Source organism: Tamandua tetradactyla, chromosome 8 (genome assembly GCF_023851605.1).
Source record: "Tamandua tetradactyla isolate mTamTet1 chromosome 8, mTamTet1.pri, whole genome shotgun sequence".
In the NCBI taxonomy this organism is placed as follows: Eukaryota; Metazoa; Chordata; class Mammalia; order Pilosa; family Myrmecophagidae; genus Tamandua; species Tamandua tetradactyla.
The window spans coordinates 23,578,743-23,602,680 of record NC_135334.1 but is presented as its reverse complement, the minus strand read 5'-3'; the positions used below and the strand labels follow the sequence as shown (position 1 = coordinate 23,602,680).

General features: G+C 38.1%; 1 pseudogene; it reads right to left on the bottom strand.

Moving 5' to 3' along the window:
• Window positions 1–23,079, bottom strand: part of LOC143645040 (elongation factor 1-alpha 1 pseudogene) — a 32,922-nt pseudogene extending 9,843 nt beyond the window's left edge.
• Between the last annotated feature and the right edge of the window lie 859 nt (window positions 23,080–23,938).

The following is a 23,938-nucleotide window of genomic DNA, read 5'->3' as shown; positions in this document are numbered from 1 at the left end:
CAGTGGAGAGAGCAACCCTAAACTTAATCAGCCTTCTTAAACTCAGGTGTCTTTGCATGGATGCCAAACAAACATTTTGATAGACTTGTTTTTGGACATTTCCATGGCCTTAGAACTGTAAACCAGCAACTTATTAAATTCCCCCTTTAAAAAGCGGTTCCAGTTCTGGTATATCACATTACAGCAGCTAGTAAACTAGAACAACATCTGAAATCTTATATACAAGAAAATTTAGGGAAGAGAATAGAAAAATATGAGCAGGGTCTCAGGGAATTGAATGACAATATAAAGTGCACAAATATACCTGCTGTGGGTGTCCCAGCAGAAGAAGAAGACAAGGGGAAAGGAGAATGACTAATAGAGAAAATTATCACTGAAAATTTCCCATCTCTTATGAAAGATATAAAATTACAGATCCAAGAAGTGCAGTGTACCCCAAACAGATGGATCCAAATAGACATACTCCAAGACACTTACTAATCAGATTGTCAGATGTCAAGGAGAAAGAGAGAATTTTGAAAGCAGTGAGAGAATAACAACCATCACAACAAAGGAAGCCCAATAAGACTGTGTGGATTTCTCAGCAAAAACCATGGAGGCAGAAGGCAGATGTATGATAATTTAAGATTCTAAAAGAGAAAAACTGCCAACTAAGAATTCTATATCCAGACAAATTGTCCTTTAAAAATGAAGGGGAGAGAATCTGAATATTACTATAAATGAGCTAGACTTAACAGACATTTACAGTACATTACATCCCACATCAGCAGGATACACCTTTTTCTCAAGTGCTCATGGATCATTCTCAAAGATAGACCATATGCTGGGTCACAAAGCAAGTCTTAACAAATTTAAAAAGATTGAAATCATACACAACACTTTCTCAGATCATAAAGGAATGAAGTTGGAAATCAATAATAGGCGGAGTGCCAGAAAATTCACAAATACGTGGAGCCTCAATAACACACTCTTAAACAACGACAGGGTCAAAGAAGAAATTGCTAGAGAAATTAGCAAATACCTCGAGGCGAATGAAAATGAAGACACAGCATTTCAAAACTTATGGGACACAGCAAAGGCAGTGCTAAGAGGGAAATTTATTGCCCTAAATGCCTATATCAGAAAAGAAGAAAAGGCAAAAATGCAGGCATTAACTGTCCACTTGGAAGAACTGGAGAAAGAACAGCAAACTAATCCCAAAGCAAGCAAAAGGAAAGAAATAACAAAGATTAGAGCACAAATAAATGAAATTGAAAACATGAAAACAATAGAGAAAATGAATAAGACCAGAAGTTGGTTCTATGATAAAATCAATAAGATTGATGGGCCCTTCGCAAGATTGACAAAAAGAAGAAGAGAGAGGATGCAAATAAATAAGATCAGAAATGGAAGAGGAGACATAACTACTGACCTCACAGAAATAAAGGAGGTAACAACAGGATACTATGAACAACTTTACGCTCATAAATACAACAATTTAGATGAAATGGACGGGTTCCTGGAAAGACATGAACAACCAACTTTGACTCAAGAAGACATAGATGACCTCAACAAACAAATCACAAGTAAAGAAATTGAATCAGTCATTCAAAAGCTTCCTATAAAGAAAAGTCCAGGACCAGACGGCTTCACATGTGAATTCTATCAAACATTCCAGAAAGAATTAGTACCAAGTCTCCTCAAACTCTTCAAAAAGATCAAAGTGGAGGGAAAACTACCTAATACATTCTATGAAGCCAACATCACCCTCATACCAAAACCAGGCAAAGATATTACAAAAATAGAAAACTACAGGCCAATCTCTCTAATGAATATAGATGCAAAAATCCTCAATAAAATTCTAGCAAATCGTATCCAACAACACATTAAAAGAATTATACATCATGACCAAGTAGGATTCATCCCAGGTATGCAAGGATGGTTCAACATAAGAAAATCAATTAATGTAATACACCATATCAACAAATCAAAGCAGAAAAATCACATGATCATCTCAATTGATGCAGAGAAGGTATTTGACAAGATTCAACATCCTTTCCTGTTGAAAACACTTCAAAAGATAGGAATACAAGGGAACTTCCTTAAAATGATAGAGGGAATATATGAAAAACCCACAGCTAATATCATCCTCAATGGGGAAAAATTGAAAACTTCCCCCTAAGATCAGGAACAAGACATGGATGTCCACTATCACCACTATTATTCAACATTGTGTTGGAGGTTCTAGCCAGAGCAATTAGACAAGAAAAAGAAATACAAGGCATCAAAACTGGAAAGGAAGAAGTAAAACTATCACTGTTTGCAGACGATATGATACTATACGTCGAAAACCCGGAAAAATCCACAACAAAACTACTAGAGCTAATAAATGAGTACAGCAAAGTAGCAGGTTACAAGATCAACATTCAAAAATCTGTAGCATTTCTATACACTAGCAATGAACAAGCTGAGGGGGAAATCAAGAAACGAATCCCATTTACAATTGCAACTAAAAGAATAAAATACCTAGGAATAAATTTAACTAAAGAGACAAAAAACCTATATAAAGAAAACTACAAAAAACTGTTAAAAGAAATCACAGAATACCTAAATAGATGGAAGGGCATACCGTGTTCATGGATTGGAAGACTAAATATAGTTAAGATGTCAATCCTACCTAAATTGATTTACAGATTCAATGCAATACCAATCAAAATCCCAACAACTTATTTTTCAGAAATAGAAAAACCAATAAGCAAATTTATCTGGAAGGGCAGGGTGCCCCGAATTGCTAAAAACATCTTGAGGAAAAAAAACGAAGCTGGAGGTCTTGCACTGCCTGACTTTAAGGCATATTATGAAGCCACAGTGGTCAAAACAGCATGGTATTGGCATAAAGATAGATATATCGACCAATGGAATTGAATAGAGGGCTCAGATATAGACCCTCTCATCTATGGACATTTGATCTTTGATAAGGCAGTCAAGCCAACTCACCTGGGACAGAACAGTCTCTTCAACAAATGGTGCCTAGAGAACTGGATATCCATATGCAAAAGAATGAAATAAGACCAATATCTCACACCCTACACAAAAGTTAACTCAAAATGGATCAAAGATCTAAACATTAGGTCTAAGACCATAAAACAGTTAGAGGAAAATGTAGGGAGATATCTTATGAATCTTACAATTGGAGGCAGTTTTATGGACCTTAAACCTAAAGCAAGAGCACTGAAGAAGGAAATAAATAAATGGGAACTCCTCAAAATTAAACACTTTTGTGCATCAAAGAACTTCATCAAGAAAGTAGAAAGACAGCCTACACAATGGGAGACAATATTTGGAAACGACATATCAGATAAAGGTCTAGTATCCAGAATTTATAATGAGATTGTTCAACTCAACAACAAAAAGACAGCCAACCCAATTACAAAATGGGAAAAAGACTTGAATAGACACCTCTCAGAGGAGGAAATATAAATGGCCAAAAGGCACATGAAGAGATGCTCAATGTCCCTGGCCATTAGAGAAATGCAAATCAAAACCACATTGAGATATCATCTCACACCCACCAGAACGGCCATTATCAACAAAACAGAAAATGACAAGTGCTGGAGAGGATGCGGAGAAAGAGGCACACTTATCCACTGTTGGTGGGAATGTCAAATGGTGCAACCACTGTGGAAGGCAGTTTGGCGGTTCTTCAAAAAGCTGAATATAGAATTGCCATACGACCCAGCAATACCATTGCTGGGAATCTACTCAAAGGAATTAAGGGCAAAAACTCAAATGGACATTTGCACACCAATGTTTATAGCAGCGTTATTTACAATTGCAAAGAGATGGAAACAGCCAAAATGTCTATCAACAGAAGAGTGGCTAAACAAACTGTGGTATATACATACGATGGAATATTATGCAGCTTTAAGACAAGATAAACTTATGAAGCATGTAATAACATGGATGGACCTAGAGAATATTAAGCTGAGTGAGTCCAGCTAAAAACTAAAGGAAAAATACTGTATGGTCCCACTGATGTGAACGGACATTCGAGAATAAACTTGAAATATGTCATTGGTAACAGAGTCCAGCAGGAGTTAGAAACAGGGTAAGATAATGGGTAATTGAAGCTGAAGGGATACAGACTGTGCAACAGGATTAGATACAAAAACTCAAAAATGGACAGTACAATAATACCTAATTGTAAAGTAATCATGTTAAAACTCTGAATGAAGCTGCATCTGAGCTATAGGGTTTTTTTTTTTTTTTTTTACTATTATTACTACTTTTATTTCTTTTCTCTATATTAACATTTTATATCTTTTTCTGTTGTGTTGCTAGTTCCTCTAAACCGATGCAAATGTACTAAGAAACGATGATCATGCATCTATGTGATGATGTTAAGAATTACTGAGTGCATATGTAGAATGGTATGATTTCTAAATGTTGTGTTAATTCCTTTTTTTTTCCGTTAATAAAAAAAAAGATACATATTCTATAATGGAAATATAATGAGCCCTTATTTTTATTGCTGTTTTTTACATTTATTATTTCATCTATTCAGCTCGATGAGGTAGTGGGCTTAATAGCTAAGTTGTGTTTTTTTTGCCGTTTTGCCAGTTATCTAAGGCTCAGATAGTTTGAAGTAACACCAATAGTCACCATCATCCACTTTGAAGTTCAAGTAAAAAAAAATTTGAAGTCATTCTTTTTATTCTATTTGAGAAAGACTTCATCAATATCGTAATTTTTCAAATGGCATTTCCAATAGGGAGGAGATCAAATGGAGGAAGAGATTCACCCAACCCAAAAGACTTGGATTTTGCAACAATCCATAAGACAGTCAAAAGGACTTGTTTGCACGTGGACTATGATAGCAAATTACTGCACTTTGCAAGTGGAATTAAACATGTTGTTCAGGATATACCCTATGAAAATCTTCGGGTATACATCTGTCTCCTCCTGTGAATTAAAAGCTCAAGGTACAGGTAGGACTCTTCACTGAGGGGAAGTATAATTGTGTCTTTTTTTAAAAATCTATTACCAACTCTTTAATATATGTGTGTGTTTATTTTTATGAGAGAAGTTGCAGGTTCACAGAAAAATCATGCACAAAGTACAGTTCCTATGTTATCCCCTCCCCAAAGCACACACAGTTTTACCCATTATTAACAAAATTGATGTAAAATCATTATTATAATTATTACTAACTACTATCAACTGTAGCCATAGTTTACATTAGGGTTCACTGTTTATGTTGTACAGTTCCATGTTTGTTTGTTTCTTTTTTTAGGGGCTCCATGTGATTGCAAATCTGTATATGACATGGCAAAGTAGTTTCTTGTCCAGCAAAGCGCTGTGTTCTGCAAGGACACAGGGACAGGTAAAGAGAGAGTGGACTAGCTGCCTTCACCAATTGAGATTCAAACCTGTCTCCATTAGGGTGGGAGATAAAGAAATGGAAAGAACTGGACTATCTTGAAGGATAGAATAGGACAACTGTAAGTTCCTAGTTTCCTAACCAGCTCTGAAAGTTAATGGGCAATTGCAGGTCCCTGGTTTCCTATTCAGCCCTTAAAAAGAGTTAACAAAAAATTGCAAGTCTCTAGCTTCTTATCTAGTTCCAAAGAAAGTAATGCAAATTGCAAACTTCAGCTGTAAACTTCATGGGGAAAAAATTTTCCCTAAAGCCCCAAAACCTCCCCAAACCATAAAAGTTTGTAAAATCATGAGCCAGAAGCAAACTCTTAGTTAACAATAGAAAGGCTGGGGTTTTAAAGATTGTTAAACATCTGGCCAAAGACAAATTTGGGATATGTAATTTTGGATATGTAATAGTTATCTCTTCCTGAAACAAAGCTAGCCCTGCAAGCACCTGGTTAATACAAACCATATAAGCCCCTAGTGTTCACAGGTTACTATGAAAACCTGCCCCCAGCAAAAACCGTCCTATAAAGCAAGCTAACCCACTCCCACTCACATGTTCTCCCTTGAACACATCTTTAACGTATACTCTCTCACACACATTTTAATAAACTTTACTACTTACTCCTACTGGCCCTCTTGTCTCTAAATTCTTTTAGCATCAAGACACCTGAACCTGGAACAGGGCTCAGCTGGCAGTACTGCCAGCAGGGCACCCATTACAATCTGAAACGTGGCTGCAGCAGAAAGGGTAATTTCAACAATCCTGTCTTATAGGAATGGGGAAGGGTTTGTTTCCAGCCAACGCTTATCATGCCAGTCCTGGCACTTCCCACAGAGGCATGCAAGGGTGTTGGAGGGGGATTCCCATGTCTGACCAGCAGACTGAACTATTTAAGGACTGAGGACTTTCCAAACCTCTTGTTAATCATCTGTGTGCTCCTCTCTGGCAAATTTCACACACTCTCACCACCCCCACCCATGCATAGAGGTCTCTTTACCTCTACGCCTGAGAGAAAGGGAAAGAGGTGAATGAATGAAATGTTATTAAGAAGCCAGAGAATTGGCAATAGTGCCCAGGGCTACTTTTCCTGCAGCATCGCTGGCCCCCACCCCCACCCCCTGCAAGCCCTCATACACAGCCACCTCTGCTTAGTCAAAGCCTGGCCAGGGAGGTGGCCTTGGGAGGCAGGTTCCTGGTTCCTCCAATCCCCTGGCCTCTCGTCCTCCTCCTCCTCTTCTTCTTCTTTTTAAAATGCAATTTTACTGAGATCTATTCGCACACCACACAAACCACCTGAAGCATACTCTATGGTTTTTAAAAAAATATTTATTCTGGTAATATAAACACAACCTAAAATTTCCCATTTTAATCACTTGCAAATAAACAATTCAGTGGTGTTTAATTACCTTCACAGTTCCATCACCACCATCCGTCCAACAAATAGAAGTCATTCTTTTTGTTAACTTTTTTTTTAAACATGGACAGGCACCGGGAATCGAACCCGGGTCCTCTGGCACCGCAGGCAAGCATTCCTGCCTGCTGAGCCACCGTGGCCCGCCCTTTTTTAATGTTTTTTAATTGTGAAAAATAACCCATATACAAAAAAGCAATAAATTTCAAAGTACATTGCAACAATTAGTTTAGAAACATTTCAGAAGTTTGGTATGGGTTACAACTCCACAACTTTAGGTTTTTATTTCTAGCTTAGGTTTTTATTTCTAGCTGCTCTAAGGTACTAGAGACGAAAAGAAATATTATTAATCTGATTCAGCACTCATACTCATTTGTTAAACTCAAGAAGTCACTCTTGATTCCTCTCATTCCTTATCATCTTACACTTGATCCATAAAAAATTCTATCAGTTCTACCTCCAAAATGTTCTTATATCCATTTTCTCCTCTCCATCTCTACTGCTAGTTCCCTTATCTATCACCTTTCCACAGCACTGTTATCTTTTATCTGGACTACTGCAATATCCTCCATACTCTTTCCCCTGCTTCCACTTTTACCCCCACAATTTAGCCCCAAAGAGTAACAGAAATCGGATCTTCTCACTTGCCTTAAAATATTTTCATGATTTCTCTTTCCACTCACCTTGGACTGTGAGATTTCGCAGCTGATGCTTCCTTTGCCAGCCTCATTCTGTGAATGAAGGAAGGCGGGTAGAAAGGAATCAGAGCTGAAACTTCAGTCTAGGTCTTCTGACTCTTTACATTCTGTCTACTGTAATTACCTGCCTCCTATATTCATCACACTAAATCATATCAGTCAAATAACACTTTATTTAGCAAATTGCTTTCCAATCTGACATCGTGCTGAGAGTCAGGTTCTAAATATCTAATACGGTAACTTTTTCATGAAGGAAGGGATCTGAGCAGGAAGCAGAGTGGGGTATTATGGTGAATTCTGATTAATTCTTACTGGAGAAAGCAGAGAAAGCTTCACAGAGGAAGGGCTATGAGAACTGAGCAAAGCTTTAAGAATAAGTAGGACTTCCATGGGCAAAAGATGGATAAAAGGATAGTTAAGGCAGAAAACAGTGTGACCAAAGGCGTGGAAAAAGCACGTGGGCTCTGCCTGAGGCATGGTGATGACTGGAGGGTTGGAACAGATGAAGTATGGACCAGTGGGTAGGAGTTAAAGAGAGGCAATTTGAGACATAAAAGGGAGGAGAGAGCCGAAAGCCACAATAAGGAAGCTGAACTTGAAGTTAATAAGGGATAAGTCATTGTGAGATAGAAATGGAACGAAGGCACCCCAGGCATTTGTGGTAGAGAGGAGAAAGAAGGCGCAGTGATCATGGGCCAAGGAACTCACATCTGAGTATCTGATGGCTTAGTGAAGGGAAGAGAGATGGAAGGAAGAGAAAAAGAGAAGGGTCCCTTCCTGGCCTGTGCCCAGACTGGGAAAGAGCAGGGGACAACTATAATACTGTTCATGAGCTGTGAAGAGTGTAGCCTGAACCAAAAATCAATGAAAAAAAGGTAAGGTATAAACCTTTGAAAGAGGTAGAGTTAAGTGAGCAGAGGTGGTTATTAGGAAAGCATACTTTCAAGCTAAAACCAAATACAAAAAGCCATAAAGTTTCCAAGACCATCATAACCGATAGATCTGGCACCGCTCCTGTACAAATCATGAAATAACCTATGTAACTTCCTCATCTGTTTTAGCTTTGTTATCTGTCAGGTTTCCTTTAGTGATTTTGTAGTAAAAGCTCTAAAGCAGAAAGGACTAGGGGTTTGTCTTGGAAAGTGACTGGGAGGGGAAACTGGGCCGGCCATCTCCACCTCCAGAGCAGGAGGTAGAGGAAAGAGTAAACCTGAAGAGAGAGTTAGTAGTGGCCGTTAAAGTTCCACAGGAGAAAACACTTTTAGAGAGCATTTGACTCGAGCCTATGCAAGGAAGTATGCACTGAGCAAAACACAAACAACTGTGAACTGCTCTCGGGCTGGTGTGAGTCACCATGGTCTCTTGCCTGGGCCACTGTGATAATCCCCTGACTCGTCTCTTTCCTAATACCTTTGCCCTAGAGTCAATTCTCAGTTCATAAGCTTGAGAAATCCTTTCAAAATTAAAGTCAGATCATCAGCCCCTTCCAACATAGAAAAGTAAGAATGGCTTCATAGCCCAAATACCCCTAAAGAGTGAGAGAAAGATCAAAAATGATGGTGGAGTTATACAGAGAAGGTAAGGTTTAACAACTGATATCTCATTTAGTCTCCAGAATATTAGAGCAGCTAGAAGTAAAAACCCAAAATTGTGGAATTATAACCTATGTCAAACTCTGAAATCTGTTCTACAACTAACTGTTGTGCTGTGCTTTGAAATTTATTGCTTTTTTGTATTTATGTTATTTATCACAAGAAAAAAGTTGATTGTGATTGTGATGATAAGAAAAATTATTCCTTCTAGTCTCCTATATTCTGGGGCAGCTAGAACGAAAACTCTGAGAGGATGGTAGGGTAGCCCACGACAAACTCTGAGATCTGTCCTGTAAACACTTGTGGACAAGTGCTTTGAAAACTGTTGCTTTTTTCTTTCTTTGCTTTGTATATATGTTACACTATACAAAACAGTTAAAAAAAAAAAATTAAAGGCAGGTCATGCCTCTGCTCAAACCCTACGGTGTTTCCCCACTGTCCTCAGGATGACAGGCGGTGTCCTCTCCGCCGTCTGCAAGGCCCTTGGCGTTGTGGTGCCGTCACTTCTCACCACTCATCCCACCACCCACTCGACTCCAGCCGCCCTGGCCTCCTTCCTGCTCCTCAGAAATCCTCAGACAATGTCAACAATATCGATGAAACATTCTTCAGCCATAAAGAAGGAGGTTCTCACACAAGCTAGAACCTGGACGAACCTTGAAGGCATCCCTGTGAAATGAAGGAAACAAGTCAGACGTGAAAGGACAAATGTCAGATGATTCCATTTCTATGAAATATCTAGAACAAAGCAAATCGATAGGGACAGAAAGTAGATTAGAGTTTCCCAGGGGCTGGAGAGAGGAGGGAAGGGAAAGTTATTGTGTAATGGGTACAGAGTTTCTGTTTGGGGTGATTAAAATATTTTGTTAAAGGATGTTGTGACGGTAGTACAATATTGTAGACGTAATTAATGTCACTGAGTGGTACACTTAAAAAATGGTTAAAATGGGAACATTTATGTTATGTATAAATTTACCATAATAAAATTATTTAAAAAAAAAAAAGAGCCAGGCCTGAACCTTCCTCGGAGCCTTTTCAGTTGCTGTTCCCCTCCTGGAATGGTCTGCACAGATAACTGTCACTTCCTTCCAGTCTCTTCTCAAGGGAGACCTTTCTTGAGCATCCTATTTAAAAATGTAACTCACACTACCTCCAATGCTGCTATTTCTCCCTATATTTTTTATCCATAGACCTTATTTAAATATATATATATATGCTGATTATATATGTAGAATGGAATGATTTCTAAATGTTTTGTTCGTTAATTTTTTTAATTAATAAAAAGTTAAAAAATATATATATATGATTTATTTATTGTTAGTATGTTTAATATTTATTACTTCTTCTCACTAGAGTGTAAACTCAAAAAAGGCTGAGATCTTTGCTTCCCAAGCCCCTGAAAAAGGGTCAGGCACAGGGACAACTTCATTAATACTTGTGAAAGAATGAATGGATGAAAAAGCATTGATTCATGGCTTTGCATTAACCGAGAAGATTTCCAGGAGTTACATGCAAAGCTCTGACCTTGCTCCTGAGCAGTTTTGTTCTTTTGGCTGAAGAAATACAAAGCCTGCTTAGCAAAGAATTATCAGTAACTAGGACTGGTCAGTAATGGAATGTTGCTTCCTTAGAAGAAGTAAGCTCCCTGCCAAGGGATAATTCAAGGCAGAATTTGGGTAAATATCTGTAAGAAATGCTATAAGTAGATTTCTTCATGACTTCTAACCTGTGATTCCTTCCAACTTTAAGGTTCTTTGATCTGATGGTTATGTTACTGCTTCTACTTAAAAACCTACAGAGGCTCGCTATTGCCTAAGGGGAAAAAGTCACACTTCTCTCGCTGTGACTTAAGGCCCTGCATAAAGTGATCCCACTCGATTTTATTTTTCAGTACTTCAGAAAAGCTTCTTTGCACACGAGTCATTCTAGTGTCTTCTCCCACACAGAGGCCATGCTATTCAATTTTCACATTTAAATAACATAAGTTTTGCATTCAGGCAGAATTGGCTCTAATTCTTACTCTACCCCTTGCTGTTTAACTCCTGGCAAATTATATGACTTCTTTCAGCTTTAGTTTTATCTGTAAAATGAAAATGGAGTGTGTGTGTGTGTGTGTGTGTGTGTGTGTGTGTGAAGTTCCCAGGATCATGTCTTATATAGTATTTATATATATAACGTTTTCTGTACCACCAGAACCATACTATTTAGGGCTTTTCAAGTGTTTCATGTGTTTTCATTTTGCATTTACTACAAGACTAGTTATAGAACTACGGAGTCTGCAGGCAGGGACCAAAAAGTTTGGTCTCATTACTTAGAGTGCTTGCCTTTAAAATAGGCGAGTTGTTTCATAGACAAGTAGCAACCTTTTCAGCTATGGATGCTATTATTTTAACATGCCTTTTGTATCAACATAATAGTATTTTATGAGGATCAACTAGGTTAAAGTATATGAAATTAATTTAAAATTTCAAAGTTGTGTGTGTGTGTGTGTATACAGAACTTGTTGTGGTGCCACTGCTAGGGATAACGGTGTAATAGGACCATTCATGATTTGAGGCTATTCTAATTTATTCACTAATGTAAGGATGAGGCCGGGCTTGTGTGACCCAGGCCTGGTTTATGCATGTCCACAATGTCCAGTGGCCTCGTGACTTCGGGAAATTATTATCTATTAGTTTTACAACCCATTGCATGCAGAACCTATGCTGTATGTTAAACTAGCTGGAGACTAAAAGATAATTTGAGCATGGTCCCAAGTCGGGAAGGAAGACACATAGAATATGAAGTCATTACTATAATATTTCAGTACCAAGAATCTTTAAACAAGGGAGCTTTTATTTCTGCAGCTTCTTCAGCTTCAAGCTTTTCATCTTGCCTTGTCCTCACTTATTATCCCTGCCTCTTTGCCTCTCCCCTGCCTGAGTACATCGGACAACTCCTACTCATCCTTTAAGATTCAGTTCAGGCATCATTTTCTCCAGGAAGCCTTCTCTGACCACCCTACCTTCAGGCTGGGTTAAATAATACTCCTATCATTTTTCAGAGTATTCAATGCTCTTTTCTATTATTGCATATTGTGTTAGAGTAACTTGTCTTTTTGTCTGGGCCTATCACTAGACTGAGTTCCTTAAGGAAAGGAATGTTACCTTATTCATCTTTTTTCCCCATTGCTTGCTAAAGTGCCTGGCACATTTAAGGGTTCAATAAATGTCTACTGAAATGAAAAGAAATTTACTGGCTCTAAATCACTCTATCAATTACTTGGATGTTGCATTTAAGAAGATTCAGAAGATGCAAAATGCATACCAGAAGATGTAAGAAACTATGTGACAAATTAAATTGGATTATGCCAGATTATCTCCTGAGTTCCAACTTCCCACTGCATTGCTTTTAGGATTTTTGTTGCTGATTCCTTTTCTTGAGTTTGATCCTGGCATCTCCTCCTCGCAGCTTCCATGGTTTTATTTCTTGACACCCAAAAATTGTTTCTGATTTTATTCATCCAACAAGCATTTACCAAAAATATTTACTATGTCAGAAACTTCCTGGTACTGAGGTTACAAGAAGAAATGAGACAAGGTTCCTTCCCTAGAAGAATTCATATTTAGAAAGGCACATGTAAGCAAATGGTTAAAAGAAAGAAATACACACTACAATAGAAACATAGTAGATTCTTGCCTCTCAGGATTTAGAATTCAGGGTTTTATCTTGAGAGAGACCCTGAAAATCCATGATATAAGAATTTGTCATTTAAATGAGGTGTGAATTTGAATGAAACTGTCTTCCAGGCTGTTGAGCAATGAAAGAAAAGTACTTAGCCAGAAAGCAAGGCCCAGATGTCCTGACACTGGAGTTCTTTATTCTTTCTCATGCACACTGCTACATTCATCATAGATCTGAAGTAAATACTTAAAATTTTCAGGTATGTTTGATTGTATTTTACGAAAAAATTATATGCTATGGTGGGGTTCTCAAAAGTGGAGGGTTCTAAATGTTAAAATAAATTTAGTAGATTGAAATGCTAGTGATCAATGAAAGGGAGGGGTAATGGTTATGGTATGTATGAGTTTTTTTCTGTTGTCTTTTTATTTCTTTTTCTGAATTGATGCAAATGTTCTGAGAAATGGTCATGATGATAAATATACAACTATGTGATGATTTTGTGAGTTATTGATTATATAACAAGAATGGAATGATCATATGGTAAGAATGTTTGTGTTTGGATTGTGAAAACCTTGTGTCTGATGCTCCTTTTATCTACCTTATCAACAGATGAGTAAAACATATGGAATAAAAATAAATAATAGAGGGAACAAATGTTAAAATAAACTTAGATTGAAATGCTAGTGATCAGTGAAAGGAAGGGGTAAGGGATATGGTATGTATGAATTTTTTTCTGTTGTCTTTTTATTTCTTTTTCTGAATTGATGCAAATGTTCTAAGAAATGATTGTGATGATGAATATGCAACTTTCTGATGATATTGTGAATTACTGATTATATATGTAGAACAGAATGATCATAAGTTAAGAATGTTTGCGTTTGTTTGTTATATATTTTTTAAAAATTTAAAAATTAATTAAAAAAAAAGAAGCTAGGAAAAGAAAAACAAACAAAGCCTAAGTAGTAGGAAGAAAATAATAAACGTAAGAACAGAAATCAATTAAAAGAAACATTAAAAATAGAGAAAATCAACTAAGCTAAAGGTTATGAAAAATTAATAAAACCTAATAGACCTCTAGCAAGACTGGTCAAAGAAAAAAGGAAACAAGCATAAATTACCATTATGAAGGAAAGAAAAGGAGGACAGCGTTAGCTTTAAAGATCCCACAGACATCGGAAGAAGATAAGATATTATGTACAAATTACACCAACAAACTTGACAATTTGGATAAAATGAAGTAATACAGATGTCAACATCTTTTATTAGTAAAATTGGATATTGATAAAAAAAGAATGTTTGCTCTCCGCCAGCGCTCCCGCCGCCATCTAGTCCTCCTCTTCTCCCTTCTCTGCCAGTGCTCCCGCCGCCATCTAGCCCTCCTCTTCCTCTTTCTCCGCCGGCGGCGCTCCCGACACCATCTAGCCCTCCTCTTCCTCTTTCTTCGTCAGTGGCGCTCCCGCCACCATCTTGCCCTTCTCTTTCCCCTTCTGCTCCGGCGGCGCTCCATCCGCCATCTTATCCTTCCCTTTCTCCTCCTACTCCAGTGGCTCTCCAACCACCACCGTGCCCTCTTCCGCATTCACCGGCTCCTCCACCACTGTCCTCAACAGCCTTGCGATCCTCACCTTTCCTCCTCCAGAACAGCTACTAGGGGAGTAGAAACGATACAGAACAGCTCCCAGAGCCACGAGAGAGATCAAAAAGACAGCGTACCCCATCCTGGAACGGGTGACTGGCTGAGAGAACCCACTCCGGTGAGATCGCCGAGGGGCGCGGGGTTCACCGGGCAGGGCGGCAAGCGGCCGGAGTCCCTCCCCTCCTTCCCGGGCCAGCTGGCAGAATTGGGCAGGCGGTCCCCTCAAGCCGCGGCGGCTGGCACCCCCACCATGCGCGGCCCCCCGGACCAACTGAGAGAATTGGATCGGAAATCCCCAGGCCACAGAGAACGGTGACTGGGGGAGTCCCTTCCAAACACGTGACTCCCCGGTCCGGCTGGGAACGGTGCACTCTCCCAGGCCGCGGAGGCTGGCGCCCTCCCGCCACGCTTGGCGCCCCGGGCCGACTAGGAAATTCGGTCGGGCGCTCTCCCGGGCTGCAGCGGCTGGCGACCCTCCCTGCGTTCGGACCCCTGGGCCGGCAGGCACTCTTCCAAGCCGCTTCGGCTGGCGAACCCCTCCAACAGTGAGAGTTTTCCAAAGTTAAAAGACCCACAGCACCTTTAACTGGTGGGACCCACAGACAAACGTGTGCCACGAGCGCCACCTACTGGGCAGGATTAGAAAAACAGAACCCAGAGATTTCACAGAAAAATCTTTCAACCTGTTGGGTCGAACACCCAGGGAAATCTGACTAAATGCCCAGACGCCAGCAGAAGAAAACGGATCACGCTCAGAAAATTGAAAATATGGCCCAGTCAAAGGAACAAACCAATAGTTCAAATGAGATACAGGAGCTGAAACAACTAATGCTGAATATACGAACAGAAATGGAAAACCTCTTCAAAAACGAAATCAATAAATTGAGGGAGGACATGAAGAAGACATGGGCTGAACAAAAAGAAGAAGTAGAAAAACTGAAAAAACAAATCACAGAACTTATGGAAGTGAAGGATAAAGTAGAAAAGATGGAAAAAACAATGGATACCTACAATGATAGATTTAAAGAGACAGAAGATAGAATTAGTGATTTGCAGGATGAAACATCTGAATTCCAAAAAGAAACAGAAACTATCAGGAAAAGAATGGAAAAATTTGAACAGGGTATCAGGGAACTCAAGGACAATATGAACTGCACAAATATACGTGTTGTGGGTGTCCCAGAAGGAGAAGAGAAGGGAAAAGGAGGAGAAAAACTAATGGAAGAAATTATCACTGAAAATTTCCCAACTCTTATGAAAGACCTAAAATTACAGATCCAAGAAGTGCAGCGCACCCCAAAGAGATTAGACCCAAATAGGCGTTCTCCAAGACACTTACTAGTTAGAAGGTCAGAGGTCAAAGAGAAAGAGAGGATCTTGAAAGCAGCAAGAGAAAAACAATCCATCACATACAAGGGAAACCCAATAAGACTATGTGTAGATTTCTCAGCAGAAACCATGGAAGCTAGAAGACAGTGGGATGATATATTTAAATTACTAAAAGAGAAAAATTGCCAACCAAGACTCCTATATCCAGCAAAATTGTTCTTCAAAAATGAGGGAGAAATTAAAACATTTATAGACAAAAAGTCACTGAGAGAATTTGTGACCAAGAGACCAGCTCTGCAAGAAATACTAAAGGGAGCACTAGAGTCAGATACGAAAAGACAGAAGAGAGAGGTATGGAGAAGAGTGTAGAAAGAAGGAAAGTCAGATATGATATATATAATACAAAAGGCAAAATGGTAGAGGAAAATATTATCCAAACAATAATAACACTAAATGTTAATGGACTGAATTCCCCAATCAAAAGACATAGACTGGCAGAATGGATTAAAAAACAGGATCCTTCTATATGCTGTCTACAGGAAACACATCTTAGACCCAAAGATAAACATAGGTTGAAAGTGAAAGGTTGGGAAAAGATATTTCATGCAAATAACAACCAGAAAAGAGCAGGAGTGGTTATACTAATATCCAACAAATTAGACTTCAAATGTAAAACAGTTAAAAGAGACAAAGAAGGACACTATATACTAATAAAAGGAACAATTAAACAAGAAGACATAACAATCATAAATATTTATGCACTGAACCAGAATGCCCCAAAATACATGAGGAATACACTGCAAACACTGAAAAGGGAAATAGACACATATACCATAATAGTTGGAGACTTCAATTCACCACTCTCATCAATGGACAGAACATCTAGACAGAGGATCAATAAAGAAATAGAGAATCTGAACATTACTATAAATGAGCTAGACTTAACAGACATTTATAGGACATTACATCCCACAACAGCAGGATACACCTTTTTCTCAAGTGCTCATGGATCATTCTCAAAGATAGACCATATGCTGGGTCACAAAGCAAGTCTTAACAAATTTTAAAAGATTGAAATCATACACAACACTTTCTCAGATCATAAAGGAATGAAGTTGGAAATCAATAATAGGCGGAGTGCCAGAAAATTCACAAATATGTGGAGGCTCAGCAACACACTCTTAAACAACAAGTGGGTCAAAGAAGAAATTGCAAGAGAAATTAGTAAATACCTCGAGGCGAATGAAGATGAAAACACAACATATCAAAACTTATGGGACACAGCAAAGGCAGTTCTAAGAGGGAAATTTATTGCCCTAAATGCCTATATCAGAAAAGAAGAAAAGGCAAAAATGCAGGCATTAACTGTCCACTTGGAAGAACTGGAGAAAGAACAGCAAACTAATTCCAAAGCAAGCAAAAGGAAAGAAATAACAAAGATTAGAGCAGAAATAAATGAAATTGAAAACATGAACACAATAGAGAAAATCAATAAGACCAGAAGTTGGTTCTATGAGAAAATCAATAAGATTGATGGGCCCTTCGCAAGATTGACAAAAAGAAGAAGAGAGAGGATGCAAATAAATAAGATCAGAAATGGAAGAGGAGACATAACTACTGACCTCACAGAAATAAAGGAGGTAATAACAGGATACTATGAACAACTTTACGCTCATAAATACAACAATTTAGATGAAATGGACGGGTTCCTGGAAAGACATGAACAACCAACTTTGACTCAAGAAGAAATAGATGACCTCAACAAACCAATCACAAGTAAAGAAATTGAATCAGTCATTCAAAAGCTTCCTAAAAAGAAAAGTCCAGGACTAGACGGTTTCACATGTGAATTCTATCAAACATTCCAGAAAGAATTAGTACCAACTCTCCTCAAACTCTTCAAAAAAATCGAAGTGGAGGGAAAACTACCTAATTCATTCTATGAAGCCAACATCACCCTCATACCAAAACCAGGCAAAGATATTACAAAAAGAGAAAACTACAGACCAATCTCTCTAATGAATATAGATGCAAAAATCCTCAATAAAATTCTAGCAAATCGTATCCAACAACACATTAAAAGAATTATACATCATGACCAAGTAGGATTCATCCCAGGTATGCAAGGATGGTTCAACATAAGGAAATCAATTAATGTAATACACCATATCAACAAATCAAAGCAGAAAAATCACATGATCATCTCAATTGATGCAGAGAAGGCATTTGACAAGATTCAACATCCTTTCCTGTTGAAAACACTTCAAAGGATAGGAATACAAGGGAACTTCCTTAAAATGATAGAGGGAATATATGAAAAACCCACAGCTAATATCATCCTCAATGGGGAAAAATTGAAAACTTCCCCCTAAGATCAGGAACAAGACAAGGATGTCCACTATCACCACTATTATTCAACATTGTGTTGGCGGTTCTAGCCAGAGCAATTAGACAAGAAAAAGAAATACAAGGCACCAAATTGGAAAAGAAGAAGTAAAACTATCACTGTTTGCAGACGATATGATACTATACGTTGAAAACCCGGAAAAATCCACAACAAAACTACTAGAGCTAATAAATGAGTACAGCAAAGTAGCAGGTTACAAGATCAACATTCAAAAATCTGTAGCATTTCTATACACTAGTAATGAACAAGCGGAGGGGGAAATCAAGAAATGAATCCCATTTACAATTGCAACTAAAAGAATAAAATACCTAGGAATAAATTTAATTAAAGAGACAAAAAAACCTATATAAAGAAAACTACAAAAAACTGCTAAAAGAAATCACAGAAGACCTAAATAGATGGAAGGGCATACCGTGTTCATGGATTGGAAGACTAAATATAGTTAAGATGTCAATCCTACCTAAATTGATTTACAGATTCAATGCAATACCAATCAAAATCCCAACAACTTATTTTTCAGAAATAGAAAAACCAATAAGCAAATTTATCTGGAAGGGCAGGTTGCCCAAATTGCTAAAAACATCTTGAGGAAAAAAAACGAAGCTGGAGGTCTCATGCTGCCTGACTTTAAGGCATATTATGAAGCCACAGTGGTCAAAACAGCATGGTATTGGCATAAAGATAGATATATCGACCAATGGAATCGAATAGAGTGCTCAGATATAGACCCTCTCATCTATGGACATTTGATCTTTGATAAGGCAGTCAAGCCAACTCACCTGGGACAGAACAGTCTCTTCAACAAATGGTGCCTAGAGAACTGGATATCCATATGCAAAAGAATGAAAGAAGACCCGTATCTCACACCCTATACAAAAGTTAACTCAAAATGGATCAAAGATCTAAACATTAGGTCTAAGACCATAAAACAGTTAGAGGAAAATATAGGGAGATATCTTATGAATCTTACAATTGGAGGCGGTTTTATGGACCTTAAACCTAAAGCAAGAGCACTGAAGAAGGAAATAAATAAATGGGAACTCCTCAAAATTAAACACTTTTGTGCATCAAAGAACTTCATCAAGAAAGTAGAAAGACAGCCTACACAATGGGAGACAATATTTGGAAATGACATATCAGATAAAGGTCTAGTATCCAGAATTTATAAAGAGATTGTTCAACTCAACAACAAAAAGACAGCCAACCCAATTACAAAATGGGAAAAAGACTTGAACAGACACCTCTCAGAAGAGGAAATACAAATGGCCAAAAGGCACATGAAGAGATGCTCAATGTCCCTGGCCATTAGAGAAATGCAAATCAAAACCACAATGAGATATCATCTCACACCCACCAGAATGGCCATTATCAACAAAACAGAAAATGACCAGTGCTGGAGAGGATGCAGTGAAAGAGGCACACTTATCCACTGTTGGTGGGAATGTCAAAGGGTGCAACCACTGTGGAAGGCAGTTTGGCGGTTCCTCAAAAAGCTGAATATAGAATTGCCATACGACCCAGCAATACCATTGCTTGGAATCTACTCAAAGGAATTAAGGGCAAAAACTCAAACGGACATTTGCACACCAATGTTTATAGCAGCGTTATTTACAATTGCAAAGAGATGGAAGCAGCCAAAATCTCCATCAACAGATGAGTGGCTAAACAAACTGTGGTATATACATACGATGGAATATTATGCAGCTTTAAGACAGGATAAACTTATGAAGCATGTAATAACATGGATGGACCTAGAGAACATTATGCTGAGTGAGTCTAGCCAAAAACTAAAGGACAAATATTGTATGGTCCCACTGATGTGAACGGACATTTGAGAATAAACTTGAAATATGTCATTGGTAACAGAGTCCAGCAGGAGTTAGAAACAGGGTAAGATAATGGGTAATTGGAGCTGAAGGGATACAGACTGTGTGACAGGACTAGATACAAAAACTCAAAAATGGACAGCACAATAATACATAATTGTAAAGTAATCATGTTAAAACACCGAATGAAGCTGCATCCAAGCTATAGGTCCTTTTTTTTTTTTTTACTATTATTATTACTTTTATTTTTTTTCTCTATATTAACATTCTATATCTTTTTCTGTTGTGTTGCTAGTTCTTCTAAACCGATGCAAATGTACTAAGAAACGATGATCATGCATCTATGTGATGATGTTAAGAATTACTGATTGCATATGTAGAATGGTATGATTTCTAAATGTTGGGTTAATTTCTTTTTTTCCGTTAATTAATAAAAAAAAAGAATGTTTGTGTTTGTATGTGATTATGTTTCATAAAAAAATGATTATGGTGAAGAATACACAACTATGTCATGATATTGTGAGCCATTGATTGTATACCATGTATGCACTGTATGTTTGTGAAGATTTGTCAATAAAAATATTTTTTAAAAAATGGAGAGTTCTCAAAGTCCTCAAGAAAATTTGTGCATGAATGTCAAAGATGTATTATATATACTTAAAGATATGATTTCGAAATATGTGAACCTGTAGACTAAATGCTACAAAATCTTGCTAAGAGAAATTAAAGAAGATCTGAAATAATTGCACAGTAAGCAATGTTAACGAGTAAGATTCAATTTTGTCAAAATGTCAGTTTCCCCAAATTGATCTATAGCTTCAGTGCAACCCCAATCAAAATGTCAAAAGGCCTTTTTATAGAAATTGACAAGTTAATTCTTAAATCCATGTGGAAATGCAAAGGACCTAGAATAGAAAGAACAACTTGGAAAAAAAACATGGTTGGAGACTTTATCTTATCTGATTTCAATATTACTATATCATTACAGTAATCAGGACAGCCTAGCATTTGCTTAAGAACTGACATAGGAGATCAGTGCAATAGAATATGGAGTCCAGAAACAGAATCACACGTATGGCCAACTGCCTTTCAACAAAGTGGCTGTTTTAGTGTGCAAGGTGCTGGAATGCAATATACCAGAAATGGAAAGGCTTTAAAAAAAGGTAATTTAGTAAGATGCAAGTTTACAGTTCTAAGGGCATGAAAATGTCCAAATTAGAAATGTCCAATCTAAGGCATGCATGGAAAGATACCTTGGTTTAAGAAGGCTGATGATGTTCAGAGTTTCTTTCTCAGCTGGAAAGGCATATGGTGACATCTGCTAGTTTTCTCTTCAACAGCTTCCTGGGGCTCTGTCCATTCTGTTGGCTCTATAGGTTCTGGTGGCTCTCGTGGTTCTGATGCTTTTTTGAAAATAGTTCACTCTTAAAGGGCTCCAGTAAGCAACCCACCTCGAATGGGTGGAGACACATCTCATCAAATGAAACCATCTCATCAAATTTACCAACTACAATTGGGTGGGTCACATCTCTATGGAAACAATCAGAAAGGTCCCACCCAGCAATATTGAATAAGGATTAAAGGACATGGCTTTTGGGGGGTACACAACAAATTCAAACCGGAACAGTGGCCAAGACAATTCAATGGAGAAAAAGAGTATTTTCAACAAATTGTGCTGAGACAGTTGGACATCCATGTGAAAAAAAAATTCTTTTTTTACTTTATACCGTACATAAAGTTACCTTAAAATAAATCATAAATAATTGTGAATTACTGATTATATATGTAGAATGGAATGATCAAAATAGGAATGCTTGCGTTTGTTTGGTGTTTTTTGGTATTTTAAATATATATATATAAATAAATCATAAATCAAAATGTAAAAGCTAAAATTAAAAAAACTTTTAGAAGAACACATAGGAGAAAATCATTATAACATAGAGCAGGCAAAGATTTCTTAAAACACAAAAAGCACAAACCATACATGAAAAAAAGATAAATTGGACTTGAACAAAATTTAAAACTTCTGCTCTTTAAAAGATGCTGTTAAGAAAATGAAAAGGCAAGCCACAAATTTGGAGAAAAATATTTGAAATACATATACCTGACAAAAGATTTATATGCAGAATATATGTTTTTACAGCTCACTAATAAGACAAACTAATAAGACAAACAACAAGTTAATATTTTTAAGTGGCCAAAAAAGTTGAACAGGCACTTCACAAAAGAAGATAAACAAAAAAAGATACTTCCTATTAGTTCAACAGGGGATGCAAATTAAAACTACAATGAGATATCACTACACACCCATAGAATGGCTAAATTTAAAAGACTGACAATACCAAGAATGCAAGGCAACTGCAACTCTCATATGTAGTAAGTAGGAGTGTAAAATGATAAACCACTTTACAAACCAGTTGGGAAGTTTTTTGTAAAGTTAATTAAACACTTGCTCCATGACCCAGCAATTCCACTATTGAATATTTACCCAGGAGAAATGAAAACACATAATTACGCAAAGACTTGTACATTACCTTGCATCTCAGCTTTACTGACAATAACCAAAACTGAAAGGAACCCAAATGTCCATCAACTCGTGTATGAATAAACAAATTGTGGTATATCTAAACAATAGAACACCGTTCAGCAAAAAAATGAACTGCTAGAACACATACTATGGCTGAATCTCAAAAATATCATGCTGAAAAAAAGGAGCCAAAAACTAAAGAGTCTTTACTGTGTAATTCCATTTATATGAAATTCTAGAAAAGGCAAAATTGAGGTTGCAGAAAAGGAATTAATGGTTGGTCACATCAAAATATGATGTGACTTAGGGGAAGGGGATGTCATCCACATGGTGACATAATCCGCTACTGAAAACCTTTCCCCAGAGATTCAGCAAGTAAATGGACATTTATCACTTGCTCAGAACTCTGGAGGAAGTTAGAGACTGGAGAAGGATCCCACAAACACTGACTCAATGAAAGAGAAAAATATTAGGAAGGAAACTTCCATCCTAGATCAATAGGTCCTCTCTCCTCCCCTCACCTGCTCTCACTTACCTCGGGAGGTACACAGAGGCAGCAGCTGGGAGACCTTGCACCTCCCATGGGGTACAGACTATGAAATGTCTCACGGCTGTGAAACAGAGCCCCCTCTATATCCAGACACAGAGACCCAAGCCCACAGGGACCCACGGCAGAGCCAAGGAAGGTGCGGGGGCGGCATACAAAAGGGCAACAAAGAAGAGCTTCCAAAATGGAGAATCGGGAAGATAACCACAAAATGTTCCCTAATAGCAGCAGGTATCCAGGCAGAAACTACCCAAATCAATTGTTTGGGACCCAAGGGACAGGGGAGGACATTTCAAGGCCCAGGTAATTGAGAGATAAAGACTCTGAAGAAACGTGGACAGAGACCATGTTTCCAGCCCTGGGTCCTGGTGCCCATCTCCCACCCTCTAGGCAAACACCAGTGGGTGGCCCAATCCTTGCCTGGGGGACAGCTGCAAACTAGGGCAGCAGGGGGAATCCTCCACCACAAGTAAAGTGGAGGACACAGACAAACATCAATTAGATTTTGGTCAGTGAAGTGAGGGCACAGGAACCCCAAAGTTTCAGCCCGGTTCAGTCAGAAACCACCGGGGCTCTAGGACATAAACAAATTCTGAGAAAAATTAAGTCCTTGAACAGTGCCATCTGCTAGGAAAACCAGAAAGTGCAGGTGAACTGCAGGGCTTTTCAGAGCCCCTCCAGACCCTATCCCAGGCCCATTAGAGCTGGTTTATACTCCCTGCATTGGGTACCTCGCCCTATTTTGGCTGAGAAATACAGGTGAACCAACTGTCAAAGCACTGCCCTAATAAAACCCAGGCAACAACTAAACTTTAGACAAGAGAGTGAAATCAACCTTCAGAATAGGCCAATCAAGATAATTAGATGACCAGATACCAGCAGAAAATTACACAGC